The 22,266-nt window shown below is 45.9% G+C and overlaps 1 long non-coding RNA gene across 1 annotated transcript in view; it reads right to left on the reverse strand.

Annotated features, from left to right (window-relative positions):
• The window catches only part of LOC129136992 (uncharacterized), a 49,092-nt gene extending 44,753 nt beyond the window's left edge, over positions 1 to 4,339 (reverse strand). The window contains exon 1 of the long non-coding RNA XR_010150976.1: positions 2,827 to 4,339. This is a non-coding gene — a long non-coding RNA (uncharacterized LOC129136992). The remainder of the gene's footprint in view (positions 1 to 2,826) is intronic.
• Between the last annotated feature and the right edge of the window lie 17,927 nt (positions 4,340 to 22,266).

A 22,266-nucleotide genomic window follows, 5' to 3' on the forward strand; every position in this document is an offset into this window, starting at 1 on the left:
TTATATAAAGCAGATGCTAGAGGGAAAGCAAAGAAAAATAGAGAAAAATACCTATAGGAAGAATTAAACACACCATTCTCAGTAGGAGACAGGTCAAATGGACAAAAATTAAGCATATATGTCAAAATCTAAACAATCTAATCAACAAGATGAGTGCTTAAAATATTTTTTTAATTTATTTTTTGAGACACAGTCTCGCTCTGTTGCCCAAGCTGGAGTGCAGTGGTGCGATCTTGGCTCACTGCAACCTCCGCCTCCCGGGTTCAAGTGATTCTCCTGCCTCAGCCTCCTGAGTAGCTGGGGTTACAGGCACCTACCACCACACCTGGCTAATTTTTGTATTATTAGTAGAGACAGGGTTTCACCATGTTAGTCAGGCTGGCCTCAAACTCCTGACCTCAAGTGATCTGCCCACCTTGGCCTCCCAAATTAAAATCATTGCATCCTGATTTAAGCACGCGAAAACACATACACGTTGGGATTCTGATTGGAAGGGTATTACATTTATACGTTAACTTTAGAAGGGTTTATATTTTTATGTCATTTCATCCATGAGTATGGAATGTCTCTCCATTTGTTAGTATAGAAAAAAGCTATTGATTTTTGTACATTTATCTTACACATAGCCACTTTACAAAATTCTATTATTAATTTTAATCGTTATTAATTCTACTAATTTGCTATTAGACTGGGTTTTCAATTCTACCAGACCAGAAAAAGAAAATATGATTTTTCCTTCTTTGGTAATACTCATACAGATTATTTCATTTCTTTTCTTATTTCATTCGTAAGGACTTCCAAAAAATGTTCAACATTAGCAGTGATAACAGGCAAACTTGTCTTATTCTTGATATTAAAAGAATGATTCTCTCAGGCACTGCTCAGAACCAAAGGAGCCTGTCTCCCTTAGCCACCATGCACAGGCATTTACCAAGGTCCTGACAATCACAGCCCCTCATTCCAGGAGCCTGCAGATACCCTGGAGATGGGGTCACTAGGCGGGCTTGAAAACCCCAGGCTCTCTCCACTCTTTCTTTTCTTTCCTTTGCTTCCCTTTTCTCTTTTTCTTTTCCTTTCTTTTCTTTTTCCTCCCTCCTTTCTTTTTTTTCTTTCTTTCTTCCTTTTCATTTTTTTTTTATTTTTAAGAGACAAGGTCTTGCTCTGTCACCCACAGGCTGCAGTGCAGAGGCACCATCACAGCTCACTGCAGCTTTGAACATCTCCCAGGCTCAAGCAATCCTTCTGTCTCAGCCTCCCACGTAGCTGGGACTGGCTGGGCACCATGGCTCGTGCCTGTAATCCCAGCACTTTGGGAGGCCGAGGAGGGCGGATCACTTGAGGTCAGGAATTCAGATCAGCCTGACTAACATGGTGAAACCCCGTCTCTACTAAAAATACAAACAATTAGCCAGGCATGGTGGCGCAGGTCTGTAATCTTAGCTACTCGGGAGGCTGAGGCGGGAGACTTGCTTGAGCTTGAGAGGCGGAGGTTGCAGTGAGCTGAGATTGCACCACTGCCCTCCGGCCTGAGGCGACAAAGCGAAAAAGCAAGACACTGTCTCAGAAAAACAAAAAACAAGTAGCTGGGACTACAGGAACCACCATACCCAGCTAATTTTTTATTTACTTTTTGTAGAGATCAGGATCTCTGCGTTGCCCACACCAGTCTCGAACTCCTGGCATCAAGTGATCCTCTCCCCTCAGCCTCCCAAAGTGCTGGGATTACAGGCGGGAGCCACCGTGCCCAGCCTCTCTACTCCTCGTCACTTCTCTCTGGCTGCCACCACCTTGCCCTGGAGTTATTTCAGCACTCTCCTAACTGGCTTCCCCTTGTCTCCTCTGGCCCCTCCTTGTCCCTTGTGCAGCCTGTCCAGCACACTGCCGCCAGGGTGAGATTTCAAAATGCAAATTTTTTTTTTTTTTTTTTTTTTTTTTTTGGAGACAGAGTCTCACTCTGTTGCCCAGGCTGGAATGAAGCGGCAAGATCTCGGCTCACTGCAACCTCCGTCTCCCGGGTTCAAGTGATTCTCCTGCCTCAGCCTCCCGAGTAGCTGTGACTATAGGCACCCGCCACCATGCCTGGCCAATTTTTATATTTTTAGTAGAGATGGGGTTTTGCCATGTTGGCCAGGCTGGTCTCGAACTCCTGACCTCAAGTGATCTGCCTGGCTCAGCCTCCCAAAGTGCTGGGATTACAGGCATGAACACTGCGCCCGGCCTCAAAATGCAAATCTGATCGTGCACCTCTTCTTGCCTCCCACCCTTCTAGGATGTAGGTTATACAAGGCTGTGAACTGGCCCCTTCCTGACCCTCCAGCTTCATCTCATCCACTCTCCCTCCCTCTCAGGAAGAACTAACTGGTCCTCTTTCGTTCCCTGGATACACCCTGCTCCTGCTGTCTCAGCACTATGCACCTGCTTTTATTTCTGCCTGGAACACCCAACCATACGTGGATGGGTACACACACACACACCTTCCCTGCTAACTCACATGGATCACCAGTGTCACTGACTCCCTAGATGTATATGACATAATCATGTATCACTTGATGTGTATATGACAGTCATGTATCACTTCATGTTCTGAGAAATATGTTAAGCAATTTTGTCATCGTGTGAGCATCATGGAGTGCACTTACACAAACCTACAGCCTACAACACACCTCAGCTATACGGTCCTATTGCTCCTAGGCTGCAAACCTGTACAGCATGTTACTGTACTGAATACTGTAGGCATTTGTGTATCTAAACATATCTAAACATAGGACGAGTACAATAAAAACAGTATAAAAGAGAAAAAATGGTTCATCTGTATAGGGCACTTACTATGAAGGTGTGTCTGGAATTGGTGGGTTCTTGGTCTCACTGACTTCAAGAATGAAGCCGCGGACCCTCGCGGTGAGTGTTACAGTTCTTCCAGAGTTTGTTCCTTCTGATGTTCAGATGTGTTCAGAGTTTCTTTCTTCTGGTGGGTTCAGGGTCTCGCTGGCTCAGGAGTGAAGCTGCAGACCTTCGCGGTGAGTGTTACAGCTCTTAAGGCGGCGGGTCCGGAGTTGTTCTTTTCTCCCAGTGGGTTAGTGGTCTCCCTGGCTTCAGGAGTGAAGCTGCAGACCTTTACGGTGAGTGTTATAACTCATAAATGCAGTGTGAACCCAAAGAGTGAACAGTAGCAAGATTTATATGCGAAAAGCAAAACAACAAAGCGCCCACAGAACGAAAAGCGAGCAGAGCCTGCTGCTGCTGCTGTCTCAGGCAGCCTGCTTTTATTCTCTTATCTGGCCCACCCGCATCCTGCTGATTGGTCCATTTTACAGAGAGCTGATTGGTCCATTTTGACAGGGTGCTGATTGGTGCGTTTACAGTTCCTGAGCTAGACAGAAAAGTTCTGCACGTCTCCAACAGATTAGCTAGATACAGAGTGTCCATTGGTGTATTTACAAACCCTGAGCTAGATACAGAGTGCTGATTGGTGCATTCACAATCCCTTAGCTAGACATAAAGATTCTCCAAGTCCCCACAAGATTAGCTAGACACAGAGCGCTGATTGGTGCATTCAAAAACCCTGAGCTAGACACAAGGTGCTGATTGGTGTGTTTACAAACCTTGAGCTAGATACAGAGTGCTAATTTGTGTATTTACAATCCCTTAGCTAGACATAAAGATTCTTCAAGTCCCCACTAGACTCAGGAGCCCAGCTGGTTTCACCTAGTCAATCAGCTGAGGCCTAGTGAGAATTTGAGCGCAGTGCCGGCAGGCCGGCACTGCTGGGGAACCCAGCGCACCCTCCGCAGCTGCTAGCCCGGGTGCTAAGCCCCTCACTGCCCCGGGCTGGCGGCACCAGCTGGCCGCTCCGAGTGCAGGGCCCGCCAAACCCACGCCTACCTGGAACTCGCGCTGGCCCGCCAGCGCCGCATGCAGCCCTGGTTCCCCCCCCCCCAACGGCGCCTCTCCCTCCACACCTCCGGGCAAGCAAAGGGTGCCGGCTCCGGCCTCAGCCAAGCCCAAAGAGGGGCTCTCACAGTGCAACGGTGAGCTGACGGGCTCCTCAAGCGCCCCGAGGCTGAGGAGGCACCGAGAGCGAGTGAGGGCTGCTAGTACCGTTGTCACCTCTCAAAGGGAGCTTGCGGGCCTGGAAATTGCTCTGGGTGAGTCTGTGAGTGAGTGGTGGGTGAATGCGAAGGCCTAAGACATGACTCCTGAAGACTTTATAAGCACTGTACACTTAGGCTACACTAAATCTGTTTTTAGAAACATTTTTCTTTCTTCAATAATAAATTAACCTCGGCCGGGCGCGGTGGCTCACGCCTGTAATCCTAGCACTTTGGGAGGCTGAAGCGGGGGGGGGGATCACCTGAGGTCAGGAGTTCGAGACCAGCCTGGCCAACATGGTGAAACCCCATCTCTACTAAAAATACAAAAATTAGCCAGGCATGGTGGCAGATGCCTATAATCCCAGCTACTTGGGAGGCTGAGGCAGGAGAATCACTTGAACCCGGGGGTGGAGGTTGCAGTGAGCCGAGATCACACCACTTCACTTCAGCCTGGGCAAAAGAGCGAAACTCTATCTCAAAATAATAAACCCAGCTTACTGTAACTTTTTTTTTACCACATAAACTTTTTTTATTTTTTTAACTTTTTGACTCTTGAAATAACACTTAGCTTAAAACTCAAACACACTGTACATCTGTACAAAACATTTTCTTAGAATGAAGACACGAACACACACATTACACACGTTAGGGTCAGGATCACCAGTATCACTGTCTTCTACCTCCACATCTTGTCCCACTGTCTTCAGGGGCAATAACACACATGGAGCTGTCCTCTCCTATGGTAACAGTGACTTCTGGAATACCTCCTGAAGGACCTGCCTAAGGCTATTTTACAGTTAACTTTTTTATTTTGTAAGTAGAAGAAATACATTCTAAAATGACAATGAAAATTATAGTATAGTAAATACACAAAGGAGCCATATAGTCATTTGTTATTAAGTATATTATGCACTGTATGTAATTGTATGTGCTAGACGTTTATAAGCCTGGCAGCGCAGTAGGTTAGTTTCCATCAGCATCACCGCAAACCTGTGAGTAATGCATTGAGCTATGACGTTGCCACAGCTATGACCTCACTAGGCTATGTAATTCAGCTCCATTGCAATCTTATGAGATCACTGTTGTATCTGCAGGCTGTGGTTGACCAAAACATTGCTATGCAATGCACGGCTGTATAATTATTTGTTCAATGTCTTCATCGCTAGACTGTAAATTCCACCAGGGTAGGGACTGTGTTCCTACCACCTCTAGTCCCAGCACCCAGCACAGGGCCTGGCCTCTGGGAAATGTTCAATAATTACTTTTTATTTTATTTTATTTGAGACCAAGTCTCGCTCTGTTACCCAGGCTGGAGTGCAGTGGTGCGATCTTGGCTCACAAGCGCTCTGCCTCCTGGGTTCAAGTGATTCTCCTGCCTCAGCCTCCTGAGTAGCTGGGATTACAGGCACATGCCACCACGCCTGGCTAATTTTTTTGTATTTTTAGTAGAGACGGGGTTTCACCAAGTTGGCCAAGCTGGTCATGAACTCCTGGCCTCAGGTGATCTGCCCACTTTGGCCTCCCAAAGTGCTGGGATTACAGGCATGAACCACAGTGCCCAGTCAATTATTTTAAATTAATAATCAGTTAACAAACCAGTAATTATCAGCCTTTTATATTTTATAATCCACCAATTTCTATTTTATTCCCCTAAGCTGTAGGTGCCTTTTATTCTTATTTTTCAAGAAGGAGTTTTGGCTGGGCACATAGCATTGTACACTGGTTCCTGGGCTCAAGGTTGGGTGCTACCACTTGGCTCAAGGCTGGGTGCTACCACTCTTATGCATCCCCTGCCAAAGCCTCTGTCATGTTGTGCAGTTTCCCATACGCTTTGCCAGCCAGGACTGGACTGTCTATTGACATTTTTCTCTCTCCCTGATTCACCACCACGAGGCTCTGGGTGGGGAACCATGAAAGGGATGCGACTTTGAAGAGCCCTCAGAATGCCACATTGGTTCCCCTGTCGCCGTACACACTCGCCTCCAGCGGTGCCTCCAGACCACCCTGCCACTTCTTTTTTTCTTCTTTTTTTTTTTTTTTTTGAGATGGAGTCTTGCTCTGTCGCCCAGACTGGAGTGCAGTGGCACGATCTCAGCTCACTGCGACCTCCATCTCCTGGGTTCAAGCAATTTTCCTGCCACAGCCTCCCAAGTAGCTGGGACTACAGGCGCATGCCACCATGTCTGGCTAGTTTTTGTATTTTTAGTAGAGACAAGGTTTCACCATGTTGGCCAGGCTGGTCTCGAACTCCTGACCTCAGGTGATCTGCCCACCTTGGCCTCCCAAAGTGCTGGGATTACAGGCGTGAGCCACTGTGCCCGGCCACCCTGCCACTTCTTCCATCGAAGCCCAGCCCACGATGCTGCTTCCCCTCCCTGCCCCACTCCATGTCCAGAGCCTCTGCCCATCTCACCAGTAAACACCCAAGAATCAGTGGGCTGCAGGGAGAGCTCCATCAATCCCCCTTGGTGCGGTGGCTCACGCCTGTAATCCCTGCACTTTGGGAGGCCGAGGTGGGCAGATCACCTGAGGTCAGGAGCTCAAGACCAGCCTGGCCAACATCGCGAAACCCCATCTCTACTAAAAATACAAAAATTAGCTGGGCGTGATGGCGCACGCCTGTAGTCCCAGCTACTCGGGAGGCTGAGGCAGGAGAATCGCTTGAACCCGGGAGGTGGAGATTGCAGTGAGCGGAGATGGCGCCACTGCACTCCAGCCTGTGCGACAGAGTGAGACTCCATCTGAAAAATAAATAAATAAGCTGTCAGAAAAAAACTCCAGCTGGCGTCCCCCTCCCTGCAGCCTGAAGTCTGGAGGCAGAGACAGTATCTAATGGATCCTTATAATTTTAGCCCAAAGTGCGAATGAGGGCATGGCAAAGCCGCAGGCAGAGTGTTGAAGCAATTAACTGTGAATGCAAGGGGCCTCCTCTCTCCTGCGTTCAGCCAAATCACAAGTGTATTCCCTTCACTCATTACAATGTAGCTAAGACAATTAAGTATTGTCTAACTGTGGCGCAATTAAAACCCCTGTAATTAAGGAAGGTGGGGGCCAGAAGAAAAGGACTCTGGTTCTGAAAACTCAGCCCAAGAGGCTAAGCAAAAGAGCAATGTACACATTTGCCACTAGATGGCAGGCTTCCTGCTTTATTCGCTAGCTCTCCCAATTTTATTAAATACAGAAATGATCCTGACCAGTACTCTAGCAATCCAATCTTCCAAAGCTTCCAAACACATTAAAACTCATAGAATGTTAAAGGTGGACAAAAGTTTAATGAATTTTTTTGCCGAACCTTACATTTACAGAAGAAAGAGAGAGAGAGTCCTAAAAGTAAACCCCAGGTTGTTTTTCTATTATTCTACTCTGCCTCTAAACAAAAGCCACCCAAAAACCTCCTTAAAAAGAGACATAATATAGGTGTGTTCCATTTCTGAAAAATGCAAACAGCGCTGTTATGATTTTTTACACCTTTCTGCATGTACGTAATGCTGACAGAGAGATGAACTCTTCCATAAACATGGTTGGATGTTTACCTCGTTTCTGTCTTCTTTGTGAGCTTGGCGAGTGCTGGGGCTAGTCAGTAACTTGAAGTCCAAGATCCCTCATTCAGCTCTGTGCTCTCACAGCCTTACCAAAGCCTGGTAAAAGGACAAATGAGACATCCGAGTTGGTTGTAAGGAAGTAAAGTGGAGTCCCTACAACCAGCTGGGTGACTTTAGCCAAGGGACTTGCTTCTTGGGACCTTGATTTCAAAAAAAGGGGATGTTGGATTCATTCTATCATCTAAATCTGTAAGTGCAAAATGTAATACAAGAGAAGTGTCCTGTAGAGCACGAGGAATGTTGCAGGACATAGGTTCTCAAAGTGTGGTCGGACCCCTAAGTGTACCCTCTCCCTTCTCCAATTATGTATCTATTCAAGGACAGGTTTTTTTCATAGACTTCAGTTAAAACAACATGTCAGCGAGGCGTGGTGGCTCACACCTGTAATCCCAGCACTTTGGGAGGCTGAGGTGGGAGGATCACCTGAGATCAGGAGTTCGAGACTAGCCTGACCAATATAGTGAAACCTTGTCTCTACTAAAAATACAAAAAGTAGCTGGGCGTGGTGGCAGGCGCCTGTAATCCCACCTACTCAGGAGGCTGAGGCAGGAGAATCGCTTGAATCCAGGAGGCAGAGGTTGCAGTGAGCCAAGATCGCGCCATCGCACTCCAGCCTGGGTGACAAAGCAAGACTCCATCTCAAAAAAAAAAAAAAAAAAAAAAAAAATCACAAGAGATGGAATGAAGGAGATATGAGAATCTGTAGACCAAACATTTAAAAGATTTGCAAAAATATAAAACAATACCACTCTGCAAATGTCTTTGTTTTAGGAAATATAGCTATTGTTGGTAAAAATGTGTAATTTATGTTAACATGCAATGGATTTTTACAGTTATTGTTACATGTATTAATAAATATTTGAATTTTCTCAGCTATAATTTCTAATATAGCAAGGCAAATATAAAAATGTCTCACATGAACAAAAGCTCTTGGAGGCTGTCAATCATTTTTAAGAGCATAAAGGGGTCCTGAGACCAAAAATTTGAGACCTGCTGTTGTAAATTTCATCAGTCCCTTTCTTAGCTCTGTTATTTATCTTTTCATTCTTCAGAAGCAGAGAATTGTATATCCAAAGATGTTAATTTCAGCATTATCTACAATAGCAAAGAAAAAAGAGACTAAAAGACAATGTCTAACACCAGAGGAAAGGTTCAACCATAATAAATATGCTCCATTGACCCAATAGAATTAGATATTATAGTATTATAAGAAAATGATTATGGGCCGGGCACAGTGGCTCATGCTTGTAATCTCAGCACTTTGGGAGGCCAAGGTGGGTGAATCACTTGAGGTCGGGAATTCGAGACCAGCCTGACCAACGTGGAGAAACCCCATCTCCACTAAAAATACAAAAAAATTAGCCGGGCGTGGTGGCCCATGCTTGTAATCCCAGCTACTCGGGAGGCTGAGGCAAGAGAATCGCTTGAACCCAGGAGGCTAAACGGAAAAGGACAATGGCCTCTTTGTCCCTAGTGTAAGACAGCTGAGGGGAGCCCTAGGAACCCACCAATGGTAACTTTAAAATGCTGCCTTAAAGGTATTGAACAAGTCTGGGTGTGATGGCTCATGCCTGTAATCCCAGCACTTGGGGAGCCCGAGGCGGGAGGATCACTTTAGCCCAGGAGTTCAAGATCAGCCTGGGCAACATGGTGAGACCCCATCTCTACAAAAAATATAAAAAGTAGCCAGGCGTGGTGGTACAGGTTGTGGTGAGCCGAGATCAAGCCATTGCACTCCAGCCTGGGCAACGAAAGCGAAACTCTGCCTCAAAAAAAAAAAGAAAAGAAAATGATTATATGGCATAATGTTAAGTGAAAAGACATAAATTGGCACTACCCCAAATGTAAAATGTGAGATTGGAACCTAATATATAAAAATGGAAACATTAATCAGTTACTATACTGTATTTCAATGTCACAATTATGGGTAGTGTTTTTCTTTAAACTAGTGGCTATTATTATTTTGTTATCTTTTTTTTTTAATTTTATTTTCTCTTTTTTTTTTTTTTTTTTTTTTTTTTGAGACAGGGTGTCTCTCTGTCACCCAGGCTGGAGTACACTGGTGCAATCACCAGCTCACTGCAGCTTCAACCTCCTAGGCTCAAGTGATCCTCCCACCTCAGCCTCCTGAGTAGCTGGGATTACAGGTGTGCACCACCACGCCTGGCTACTTTTTATATTTTTTGTAGAGATGGGGTCTCACCATGTTGCCCAGGCTGATCTTGAACTCCTGGGCTAAAGTGATCCTCCCGCCTCGGGCTCCCCAAGTGCTGGGATTACAGGCATGAGCCATCACACCCAGACTTGTTCAATACCTTTAAGGCAGCATTTTAAAGTTACCATTGGTGGGTTCCTAGGGCTCCCCCCAGCTGTCTTACACTAGGGACAAAGAGGCCATTGTCCTTTTCCGTTTAGCAAGCCGAAAAGGTTCCCAATTTTGAAAAGCTACCTTCCTCCAGCATACCCCCACAAAAGTCATTGTCCTGAAGACCTCTGGGAACATGACAAATGGCAGATCTGTGCAAATATACAACCGCCCTAACCGAGGCCACAGTCACCCGGCCCACTTAGGAGAGCTGGCGTTGAATGGGAAGTGGCCGGCGCTTTCAGCCTGGCCAGCGGGCTGACAAGGGGTCTTTGTAACGGGAACAAAACTGCATCCCCCTTCACCTGGAGATTCTCCAGCACCCCCTCCTCTCCTGCACTGCCCCCCAGCACACATCCGTGCACACACGCACACAGAAGGGGGTTTATGTTTGCTTCGTAGGTGTGTTAATAAAAATCTCCTTAGGGTCACCGCTTCTGAGGTTTTGAAGTGAAACACTGCCCAAAAGGAGGGTTCATCTTCAAGGCAGCCTCACCTTCACCCCATTAAGTAGCTCCTGCTCACATCTTTCCTGAAACCACTTAAGGTAATTCCCTGTCTTAACGCTGAAGGTGCTTATGGTTCTATTTCAGACTCCTGGTGTGGGCAGCACAGGGTGAAAGAAATGCCCCGGATAATTAAGGAGATTATTTTATTCAGGCTATTAGGGAGAATATTCATGAATACAGAGAAAGTTCTCAGCAAAAAGGAAGTGGGGGAAGCTGGGGTGGTACAGAGGCAAGGCTTTGGGGGAAGAATGGACATGGCTTATTTGAAGCATGCGATGGGAATCTACAGAATATGCAAGGGCAGGGGGTCCTTTGCAATTTCTACCTCCCTTTGGAGCACCAAATAAAGTTCAATATGAGCAACAGAGGACCAGAAAGCTGGCCTCCCCTGTAGCTGAGGAAGGAGGAAATGAGTAGTGAGAACGATGTCCCAGATGCCTCCAGGGGAGGCGGTTCTGGGGACTGGGGTAAGTAGGGGCTGTGGGGAGAGAAAGAGGGTGTGGGAGGAGGAAACACATCTCCAGGTGCTCTTTGGCAGCTGAAATTTCATTCCTCAAATTCAGAAATCATCAGGCCAGGCATGGTGGCTCACGCCTGTAATCCCAGCACTTTGGGAGGCTGAGGTGGGTGGATCACCTGAGGTCAGACGTTCAAGACCAGCCTGGCCAACATGGTGAAACTCCGTCTCTACTAATAATACAAAAATTAGCCAGGTGTGGTGGTGCACACCTGTAATTCCAGCTACTTGGGAGGCTGAGGCAGGAGAATCGCTTGAACCCGGGAGGCAGAGGTTCCAGTGAGCCAAGATCACACCATTGCACTCCAGCCTGGGCAACAAGAGTGAAACTCAAAAAAAAAAAATTTTTTTTCAGAAATTATCTCCTCCCATCCTGTCCTCCCCCCGTCTTCCTCAAATGGCAGGAGGGTGAGGCTATGGTTGAAAGAAAACCACTCAATTCCTTGTATCCCCCCAAACACATGTACACACATGCAGCTCTGTTCCAACCTCCTGGAAGGAAACTGGCTGTCACCAAAGGATTCCAGCCAAATACTTCGGGTTCCTCAAGGATATCTTTTGAAAACAACAACAACAAAAATGTAGTTTTTTTTTTTTTTTTTTTTTTTTTGAGACAGTCTCGCTCTTGTTGCCCAGGCTGGAGTGCAATGGCACGATCTCGGCTACTGCAACCTCCACCTCCCGGGTTCAAGCGATTCTCCTGCCTCAGCCTCCTGAGTAGCTGGGATTACAGGCGCCTGCCACCATGACCGGCTAATTTTTGGACTTTTAGTAGAGACGGGGTTGCACCATGTTGGCCAGGTTGGTCTCAAACTCCTGACCTCAGGTGATCCGTCCGCCTCGACCTCCCAAAGTGCTGGGATTACAGGTGTGAGCCACCGTGCCCAGCCAAATGTAGATGGTTGAACAGCTCCAGTCACAATGTAAAGTTTTAATTTTCCTCTGCAATAAAAGCAGCCTTTTTCTTAATGTTTTCTTTGATAGAGGGAAGCCCCCACCACCACTCCCGGCTTCTTTGCCCCAGCCCTCCTCTTTATCTAACCCAGCCAGATGTGTGCATTTTTTTTTCCATTCACATGGCACAGGGTTTGAAGATGAGCTGTTTCCCCCATTAGCCACTCTTTCCACCCCCGGAGAGACTCTGATTGTGGAGGATTCGTGCTGCTGACTGTAGATAAAACAATCAAGATGGGGGGCTGCTTTGGAAACGGGGAGGGGGTGGGGATTTTTCCATCTGGAATCACAAGGCTTTTGGTGGTAGGCCCAGATGGAACCACGATCTGTCTGTGGAGACAAAGCTTCTTTTGGAACTGGTCATGGCCACAGGAATATGAGGTTTTTGATAATACGGTGGCCAAGAGATAGGAAACGAAGTGGGTTATGAAATGCCAAGGACAGATCACTCTGACTCTGGTGAAGTAAGCCCATTAGTAAGCTGAACTCATGTAATTCATCAAGGAGCTTCCTTGAGCCGGTGAAAACAAGGATTGTAGAACTGTGAGTTCAGACCTGGACATTAGAAAAACAACTCCCAAGTCAGCCAGTCTCCACCCTCTTAGCTTAAGTCATCTTTCAGCTGGGAGCGAACATGCTTCCTTACCACACCAGAACAATGCTAGGTCTTCAATTATTGTAAAGAATTTTACAAATGCTGAGTGTCCCTGTCGACACTATTAATGAACATCCTCTAAGCTGCACTTAAGCCAAATCCCAAGGTATAATTAGGGATACGGAACAATGATACAATGTAGATTGCCAGTTTGCTTGAAGCTCCCAACATCCAATTAGAGGGTGGTAGCGATTTCCCAGAGCACAGGAGATGAAAACCATCTGTCACAGCCTGCTTCCTAAATCCTCCCTTCCAGGAGCTCTTTCTGTCACCTAATAATGCCAAAAAGGAGCACCTTCTTGGCCCTGAAAGCCCATCTTCCGACCAGACATGAGTTAACAAGCTGTGCGCCCCAGGGCAGACCACATTTCCTCTCTGAGCCTTCATTTTCTCTTCTATAAAATGAACCTGCTGGACATGGGTTGGTGGCTTTCAAACTTTTGAAAGCAGTGGAAACTTTTGTTTTTCTCAAGAGGAAAGCTTGATGATGGAACTCCATTTGGAGTATCTTTATGTCACTGGGAGGAAGTATAATAAACACTCCACTAATCAGACTGCTGGAGGGAGACGGCTCAGCTCTTTTGTGTCTTAAATCTCCAAGCAGACTATCAGTTCCCATGGATTGGATCACTGCCTGCAAGTATTAACTGCTTAATAAATGTCACGTAGGAAAAAATGTGTGCTTCATTGGAAAACTGTGTATCCTTTAGAGTATACCCTTCCAGGTTATCTGAGTGCGATGCTTTAGGGTCTCTGGGCCATTCATTGCCTTTGAGCTATTTTTCAAATCTGTAAATTGTAGATAACTGATAGCAATGTAAATAATTCCTGTTTGCAGGCATGCAAATACATTCTGTCCCGAGGTGGTTCAATTTACTTCCTATTTTCCAAAGGAAAGCCAGTTTCCTTCTATTTGAAATATGTTTCCTTCTATTCGTAAATATATTTCCTTCTATTCGTAAATACACTTCAACATTGCTTTTCTCCATATAAATTTGTGCCTCTTTTGACTTCTCATTTGAACCGGTTGTCACATCTTACCAGCCTTCATTAATGATGCACTAAATACAATTTTAACATGTCCATTTTATGTTTGTAGGAGTGTCATGATTTTAGCTTTCTTTGAAAATTACCTTAGTTAAAAAGTTTATCAATAAAAATGAACATTTGTTTTTTTTTTCCGAGTTCTCCCCTGATGTGCAATAGCATTTATACTCACACACAGTTGACTTTAAAAGTATAATGTTATGGAAATGCCTTTAGGAAAGCAACACATGCTCATTGGGAATAAGAAATGAGAGAAAGAGCCACATGGAGGAGCTAGGCTCCCTTAGGCATAAAAGGGCAAGTCGGGGAGCAGTTACCCCAACTCAAGAGAGAAGCTATTGAGAAGGCTGGTGATAGGAGCTGAGGGCTGAAACAGGCGGAGGCAACCAACCCAGGGCAACCCAGTGTAATCACACCAGACCAATCTGGTTCAACTCTTTTTTTTTTGAGACAGAGTCTCGCTCTGTTGCCCAGGCTAGAGTGCAGTGGCGCAATCTTGGCTCACTGCAAGCACCGCCTCCCGGGTTCACACCATTCTCCTGCCTCAGCCTCCTGAGTAGCTGGGACTACAGGCACCTGCCACCACACCTGGCTAATTTTTTTTACTTTTAGTAGAGACGGGGTTTCACCGTGTTAGCCAGGATGGTCTCGATCTCCTGACTTCGTGATCTGCCCGCCTCGGCCTCCCAAAGAGCTGGGATTACAGGCGTGAGCCACCGTGCCCGGCCCTGGTTCAACTTTTATGTAACAAAGTCGTGAGTTGTTTTTCGGTTGCCATGGATCCCCAAGTTGAAAGTCAAGTAACCTGAACATGCCCAGATGAACCAAGTGTGCAACCACAAGTGGAACCTAAGTGCTGGAAGCCGGGAGCAAGGACTGCTTTCAGAGGTGGACTGCACATGGCAGGATCCAGGATCCAATCAGATTGAGCTCTAGTGTCACCCCGTGGCAGGATCCAGTCAGATCATGCCTCCCCAGCATCACCTCATTGCAAGATCCAATCAGATCATGGTTCATTACCCTTCGCCTATAAAACCTGCCCCAGCCCACCAGCTAGGGGACATAGATTTCAGCCTTGCCTCCTGTCTTGCCAGTCAATTCCCAATAAAGGTTTTCAGTGCCATGGTATTGGCTTGTGTGTGCATCAGGCAGTGAGCCCATTGCTTGCTGGGTAATACCAGCAGAAAGAGAACAGAAATGAATATTCCAGCCTCACTCTGCTCCCTGCCTTCATGGGCCAAATCCAGCTGGACCAAGAGGGGAAGGGAGTACACATGTTCATAGGCGTCAGCCTTCTTGGTGGAGGGGACATCACAGTCATTCAAACAGCCAACCAAGACATCTTGGGATGAGAATCAAACCACTCATAGCTCACTGTCTATATTAACATGACTTTACTATTCCACTGTCCTCATCAAAGTAACTTCACTATTATTCCAGAAAATGCTTGCCCAGGAAGATAAAAGCTGTAAATAACTCTACTGTTCATCCCAGGAACTTCCTGAAGGACACACCATGTCTTCAACAGGAAGCATCAGTTTATAGGTTCAATAGGAAGACAGTTTATACCCCAAGATTCTTTGAACGTCTCAGCCAGAAATCCTCACTTTGCTGTGTCTACCAATCATGATCTTAGCAACCCTCATCAAGCATGCCACCTCTGCACTGAAAGAGCCACCTTAAACCAGGCCTCAAAGTCTCAATAAAAATCACTTTGCCCTCCCACTTCGGGAAGCTACTGAGGCTTTGTGGAGGGGGTACTCTACCTTACCACAGTGAACAATCAACTCAGCCTTGCCTTCTCCGCAGGTTGCTCTGGTGATATTTAGGAGATGGCATTTGACAGAAGGGAAGCATATTTGGAGATGATTGTGTATGTGAGCCTGAATCATCCAGGCAGGTTTCTTCCCTGCTCCAGTTCAGTGGGACGACTGCATAAATATTCTTTCTTTTTCCTATGTGGATACAAAATCTTGAGTTTGGGGGCTGGAAGGAATCCCAGCGATGAACTCATCCCTCCCCTCCTTTATGGATTAGGTCAGTAGAACTTACACAGGGAGGTCAGCCAGGGGGCTGGGATCTGAATTCAAGTCCTGTGGCTCTGAGCCAGGTGGCCTGCATTTATTCATTCTCTTGCTGTCATGTTTCTCTTTTCTTTTCTTTTCTTTTCTTTTTTTTTTTTTTTTTTTGAGATGGAGTTTCACTCTTGTTCCCCAGGCTGGAGTGCAATGGCATGATCTCCGCTCACTGCAACCTCCACCTCCTGGGTTCAAGTGATTCTCTTGCCTCAGCCTCCTGAGTAGCTGAGATTACAAGCATGAGCCACCACACCCAGCTAATTTTGTATTTTTAGTAGAGACAGGGTTTCTCTATGTTGGTCAAGCTGGTCTCGAACTCCTGACCTCAGGTGATCCACCCATCTCGGCCTCCCAAAGTGCTGGGATTACAGGCATGAGCCACCGTGCCCAGCTTTTTTTTTTTTTTTTTTTTTTTGGTTTAACAATTGTTTGCTATGTACCAGGTATTGTGCCAGGTGACGAGCACTCAGAAGTGGGGCCACGTTTTTGAGATTCTTGCCCCGTTTTTCCTTCCGCCCCTTTAAAGCAGATCCTGGGCTCTGTGCTCCTTTACTGAAGAAAGTGGTGGAAGGAAAGAAAGTCGATAGCAGTCTAAGAACTCCCAGCTTCCAATCCCTAAAGTCTAAACATTTGGGAAGAACAGAGGAGATTACAGGTAAGGACCCAAAATGTAGGAAAGGTTTTTCCTGGGCTGGTGTTAGAGGGGAGAGGATGAGAACAGAGAAGGGATGGGTCTCAGGAGGAGCAACCCAAGAGAGAAGGCCTGCGTGGACAGGACTCCACGGGGCATGGAGGGCTCTGTGACATGAAGCAGCAGAGTGACCCCCATACCTCCCCAGAGCCATGTGGACAAGACTGAGGGCCAGCCCAGGAGTGACCTGTGGAACCAATAACCAGCACCAATGCCCTGGCACCATTACGATCTCAACATCATTAAGACCCTGAAACTCTAAAACAACCAGTGGAGAGCTGGTGCTGCAGACACTCAAAGAGGCAGACGCACAGAGCCAAGGAGGCTCTTGGATTTCGCCCCAAAACTGGGTCAAGGGGACAGAGTCTCCTCCCTCCCATTCCCGACCAGTGCGCTGGGAGTGGCCACACTAGGCATGGAGCAGCCTGTTTGCCAACACACTCTGGTCATAGGAGAAAGAAGAAAATGCCTCCTGAGTTTGGTTTTAAGGAGCTCCTTAACAAAAGGCAGCCCTGAGCAAAGTGATGCTGGGTGAGGGATGCTGCTTTTGCTTTTAAAATAAGCCACCATCTTCCCAGCAAACAAAGAGTGTCTTCTGAGTAACTCAAAGAATGTTTCTTTTCTCCTGGTACAGGGAGGGCATCTTTCAAATGAAAGTCCGTATCTCCTGTTTTCAGGAAGAAACTAGATTAGAATGCCCTTCTTGCATCTGCTGTTTTTCAAGTGCCTTTAGCTCAAAATAATCCTTATGCCAAAGTGGTATGTTTTGGGGTGGCATATCCTGGCACCTTTCAGCAGGAACAGGGGTGCAGAGAGGGGCCATGTGGAGTAAGCCTGTCCCTGAGGGCCAGGAAGCCCAGGCAGCCTCACTTCCTCTCTCTCTCAGCAGCTGATGTGACCCTGGTCTGACCTTGCAGCTGCTCCTCCTGGCTCCCTGCTGGCTGCAGGCCAGGGCTCAGATTCCAGTCTTTTCCACATCTCTAGAGGACCAGACTTTCAAAGGAGGGAAGGAAGGGAGGAAGGGGAGGGCAGGAAGAGGTCAGAAAAGAGGATGGAGAATTTAGGAGGGGAGAAAGGGAAGTGAGAGGAGCGCAGGAGGCTGGTGGGGAAGGGAAAATCAGACCGGAGGAGAGGAAGGAAATGAGTAACTAATTGTGAAATTGTGGCACCTGAGGCCTCAGTCCTTTTGGGCCTTAACTCTTGCCCTGGGGCCTATCACAGGGGACCCAGGAGCACTGTTTGCTGTGACCATCCTGGGCAACATGGCAAAACCCTGTCTCTACTAAAAATACAAAATATATTCGATTCATGAAGCACCTCAAATTTAGATTTGCAAAGACCTCCAAACAAAACACCTGCATTTTAAGAAGACTGCCTGCTAGGCACAGTGGCTCACGCCTGTAATCCTAACACTTTGGGAGGCCGAGGTGGGTGGATCATTTGAGGTCAGGAGTTCGAGACCCACCTGGCTAACATGGTGAAACCCTGTCTCTACTAAAAATACAAAAATTAGCCAGGCGGGGTGGCAAGCGCCTGTAGTCCTAGCTACTTGGGAGGCTGAGGAAGGAGAATCACTTGAACCCAGGAGACAGAGGCTGCAGTGAGTGCAGATTGCATCACTGCACTCCGGCCTGAGCAATAGAGCAAGATTCCGTTGCAAAAAAAAAAAAAAAAGATTGCTCAACCTTCAACTTTGAACTTGTTCCCATCCTGGGTCACACCAGCTACACTACACTGAGTCAGTATTTTTCATAAATTTAAAGACCATGGTGTCCAATTTTATTGCAGTGTTTTCTTTGTATTAAGGAATGAATCTGTTAGAGGCAAACATTTAAAATATATTGCCAACTTTATTTAATTGATTTATTTATTTTTGAGATGGAGTTTTTGCTCTGTTGCCCAGGCTGGAGTGCAGTGGCAAGATCTCGGTCACTGCAACCTCTGACTCCAGGGTTCAAGCGATTCTTCCGCCTCAGCCTCCCGAGTAGCTGGGATTACAGGCGCCTGCCACCCCACCCAGCTAATTTTTGTATTTTTAGTAGAGACGAGGTCTCACCATGTTGGCCAGGCTAGTCTCAAACTCTTGACCTCAGGTGATCCACCCGCCTTGGCCTCCCAAAGTGCTCGATTACAGGTATGAGGCACCGGGCCGGGCCAAACTGCAAACTTTATAATGCTGTTAGGGTTCTTCTCCTGTATTTTTAATTTATAGGGAGCTTGAAAAACGGGTGTGGCCCAAGTCTCTCTCAGTTGCTGAGATGCCCTGACGGCACCTCCCACAGCCCTGGGCCCCCTGTAGGACCAGTCTCCCCTGGAGGACACCCACAAGAACAGGAAAGCCCCACCAAAACGCTAAGGAGGGAGGCAGAATTGGTGACACTGGGTCCCCAGAGATCCCATGGCTGGTGACACCATAAAAACTCGTTTTCTTCCCTGAGAGATGAAGAGGAGTGGGGGCAGGAGATGATCTACCTGCCAACTCTGGGAATATGTTCAGTCCTATCACTGGGCCCCATTTTTGTTGGTGGCCAACGCAACAGCCTTTCCCTGACTCCTTCCCATGAGCTTGCCTTTCATCATAGGGGATGAAAGGCCAAAGATACCTTCCCAGCCTCTTCTGCGCTAGAAGTAGCCTAGTCAATAAGATACAAAAAAAATTTTCCTGGGTTGTTTTTAGAAAATCTTTTCCTCTCTGATAAAAACAGAGGGGCAAGTCCAGGCACAGTGGCTCACGCCTGTAATCCTAGTACTTTGGGAGGCCAAGGTGGGCGGATTGCCTGAGCTCAGGATTCAAGACCAGCCTGGGCAACATGGCAAAATCCCGTCTGTACTAAAAATACAAAAAATTACCCAGGCGTGGTGGCGCGTGCCTGTAATCCCAGCTACTCAGGAGGCTGAGGCGGGAGAATCGCTTGAACCTGGGAGGCGGAGGTTGCAGTGAGCTGAGATCACACCACTGCACTTCAGCCTGGGCGACAGGGCAAGACTCTGTCTCAAAAAAAAAAAAAGAGGGGCAAGAGGAGAGCTCCTTTGCCCACCTCCTTGTTTCTAGATTGGGTTGGGGGTGCCGAGTGAAGACAATGTGCTGGCGCTCAGGCAGGGCAGGAAGTGTGCTAAAGCCAAAATGGTGGAAGGACCTCGCTGAGCTGCTGCACGAACCCCTGAACTGTCTACACCCAGGCTTCTTAATTATGGGCGATGATTAAGTGGCTTTTTGATTCAAGCTACTCTTGCACAGGTGTTCCATGATTTGCAGTCAAAAGCATTTCCAACACCCAGAGCTGTGCTAGGACTTGTAGAGGATACAGAGACTTCCAAGATTTGATTTCTTCCTTCTATTCTAGAAGCTTATATTCAAAGTAGGGAAACTAGACATAAGTACAGGTGTTCAACATCCTTAAAAATCAAACAACTTGGAGGATAATCAAATTTTAAACTGAAAGTAACAGCAATTTCACTCTTGAGAACTTTTCCCAAGAATGTATGTTCAGAGATATTTGCTGAATTGCAGCATATAGTAGAGAAAATGTGGACATACCCTAAATATTTAGCAATAGGGATTGAAATTACAGCACATACATAAATGGAATACTATGAAGTCAGTAAAGATGGTGATGTTGATATATACTTAATGATAGGAATTCTATAGACAATACTCAGAAAAAAAAACAGGTTATCAACTGTGTACTATATAAATCCACTCATGCACAAAAACATCTGAGTCTGGTATATGTGAAACTGTCAGCAGTGATTATTGCTATACAGTGGAATCATGATGGATTTTTATTTTCCTTACACTTTTCTGTACTTTTTCCACTTGTTGCAATGAACACATATTGCATTTGTAATAGTTGCACTAACAGCATTTAGAAATGCAACTGAATAGTAAGACTATCTGTGCTAATAGAGTACAGTGAAGAGCTTTTAAAAATCTACCAAAATTCACTGTGCATCAACTATTTGCAAAACAACATGGTATATAGGAAGGGGATGGAGAACATGAAAAATAGATCCACAGTCATACACACAGTCCATGGCTTTGAAGGGTGGCAGAATATGCCATCCCCAAAATATGCCAGTTGCCTTGATTATTTTGAACTAAAGGCACTTGCAAAAGGGGTGCTCTGACCTCCCCTTTTCTTCCTAAAAACAGGAGATAAATCTCCCATGTGAAAGGTCCCCTCCCTATACCAGGAGAAAAGAAACATTCTTATCATCAGAGATAGGAAGTTGAGACCAAGAGAAATCTGTACATACAGACCTTGTTAAAATAATTCTTACGTTCTTTTAGTCCTCATGTATATTTTAGTTACTCTTCCACAATTGCCTCTCTTTGTTCAACCTAGTATATAAGCACTTAGGTTTTGCCAGTTCTTTAGATCTTCATTTTCCTTTGGGGGATCCCATGTACATATCAAAATCTGTGTGCTTTTCTCCTGTTCATCTGCCTATGTCATCTTAATTATCAGTCCCAACCAGTAACCCTAAGATGGTTGAGGTAAAGTTTTTCTTCCCCTACAGCTTTAAAGAACCAAGTTTCTACCTGGGCAGCTAAGACACAGACAGGTGACATAGTTCCATCCATTCTTAGGAGCTTAGAATATTTGTTACATATCCTAACCTGCCCAATGATATGATAGATATTGAAATAAAACATCGAGTTTTAAGTATTTGGCTTTTATGAAAAAAAATTGAAACAACAGTTTTACATTATAATTTTATATACAGAGTATTTAAGTCAGGCATTGTGAATAGCTTCTGGGAAATGCTTTCAGACCTTGTAAGTTTTGCCTAGGATTGTTTGCAAAGTCTGATTTAACACCCTGTATATAATAGAAAAACCTAATTCACACCCAAACCTTTTGTATTTCTTAGAGTTACAAATGCAGCAAAGCATCTCTTAATTTCTAGAACCTTTCCAAATCATAAATGGTAGTATCAGTTTAAACCCTGTGATGTTCTGATAGGCTTATCACGTATGTGGTGTGACCCTGATATTACCAGCAGCATAGCTTAATTCTTGAATTTGACCCTGTGTTAGTCCGTTCTCTCGCTACTAATAAAGACATACCCCAGACTGGGTAATTTATATAGGAAAGAGGTTTAATTGACTCACAGTTCATATGGCTGGGGAGTCCTCAGGAAACTTACAATGACAATGGAAGGGGAAGCAAACACATCTTTCTTCAAATGGTGGCAGGAAGAAGTGCCAAGCAAAAGGGGGGAAAGCCCCTTATAAATCAGCTCTTGTAAGAACTCACTATCACGAGAACAGCATAAGGATAAGTCCCCCCATGATTCAATTATCTCCCACCAAGTCCCTCTCATGACACGTGGGGATTATGGGAACTACAATTTTAGATGAGATTTGGGCGGGGACACAGCCAAACCATATCAACCCTCTTCCCCTGTTTCTGGGTATATTCTAGCAAACTAGGTAGCATTCTAGCTTTCCTTAGACTAGAACGATGTTTAAACAATTGTCCTTACATTTAACATTTGAGTACAGAAAAAGATCGTCTAGGTTTATTTACTAAAACTGTCAGCTGGGTTCACCAAGCCACCCAAAATCCAGACAACATGGATTCATCCCAAATTCTTGTGCTCACCACTGGCTCTGAGCTGCATCTGCAGAATCACATCACTTTAGGAATCACCTTGCCATCCTGCTGTTGTTGCTGTTGGCACACATACCATTGACCCATCCGTGGCACTCAAACCACTCCCTAATTTGCACAGGGGCAGGTGCATGTGTGT

Source organism: Pan troglodytes, chromosome 15 (genome assembly GCF_028858775.2).
Source record: "Pan troglodytes isolate AG18354 chromosome 15, NHGRI_mPanTro3-v2.0_pri, whole genome shotgun sequence".
NCBI classification, from domain to species: Eukaryota; Metazoa; Chordata; class Mammalia; order Primates; family Hominidae; genus Pan; species Pan troglodytes.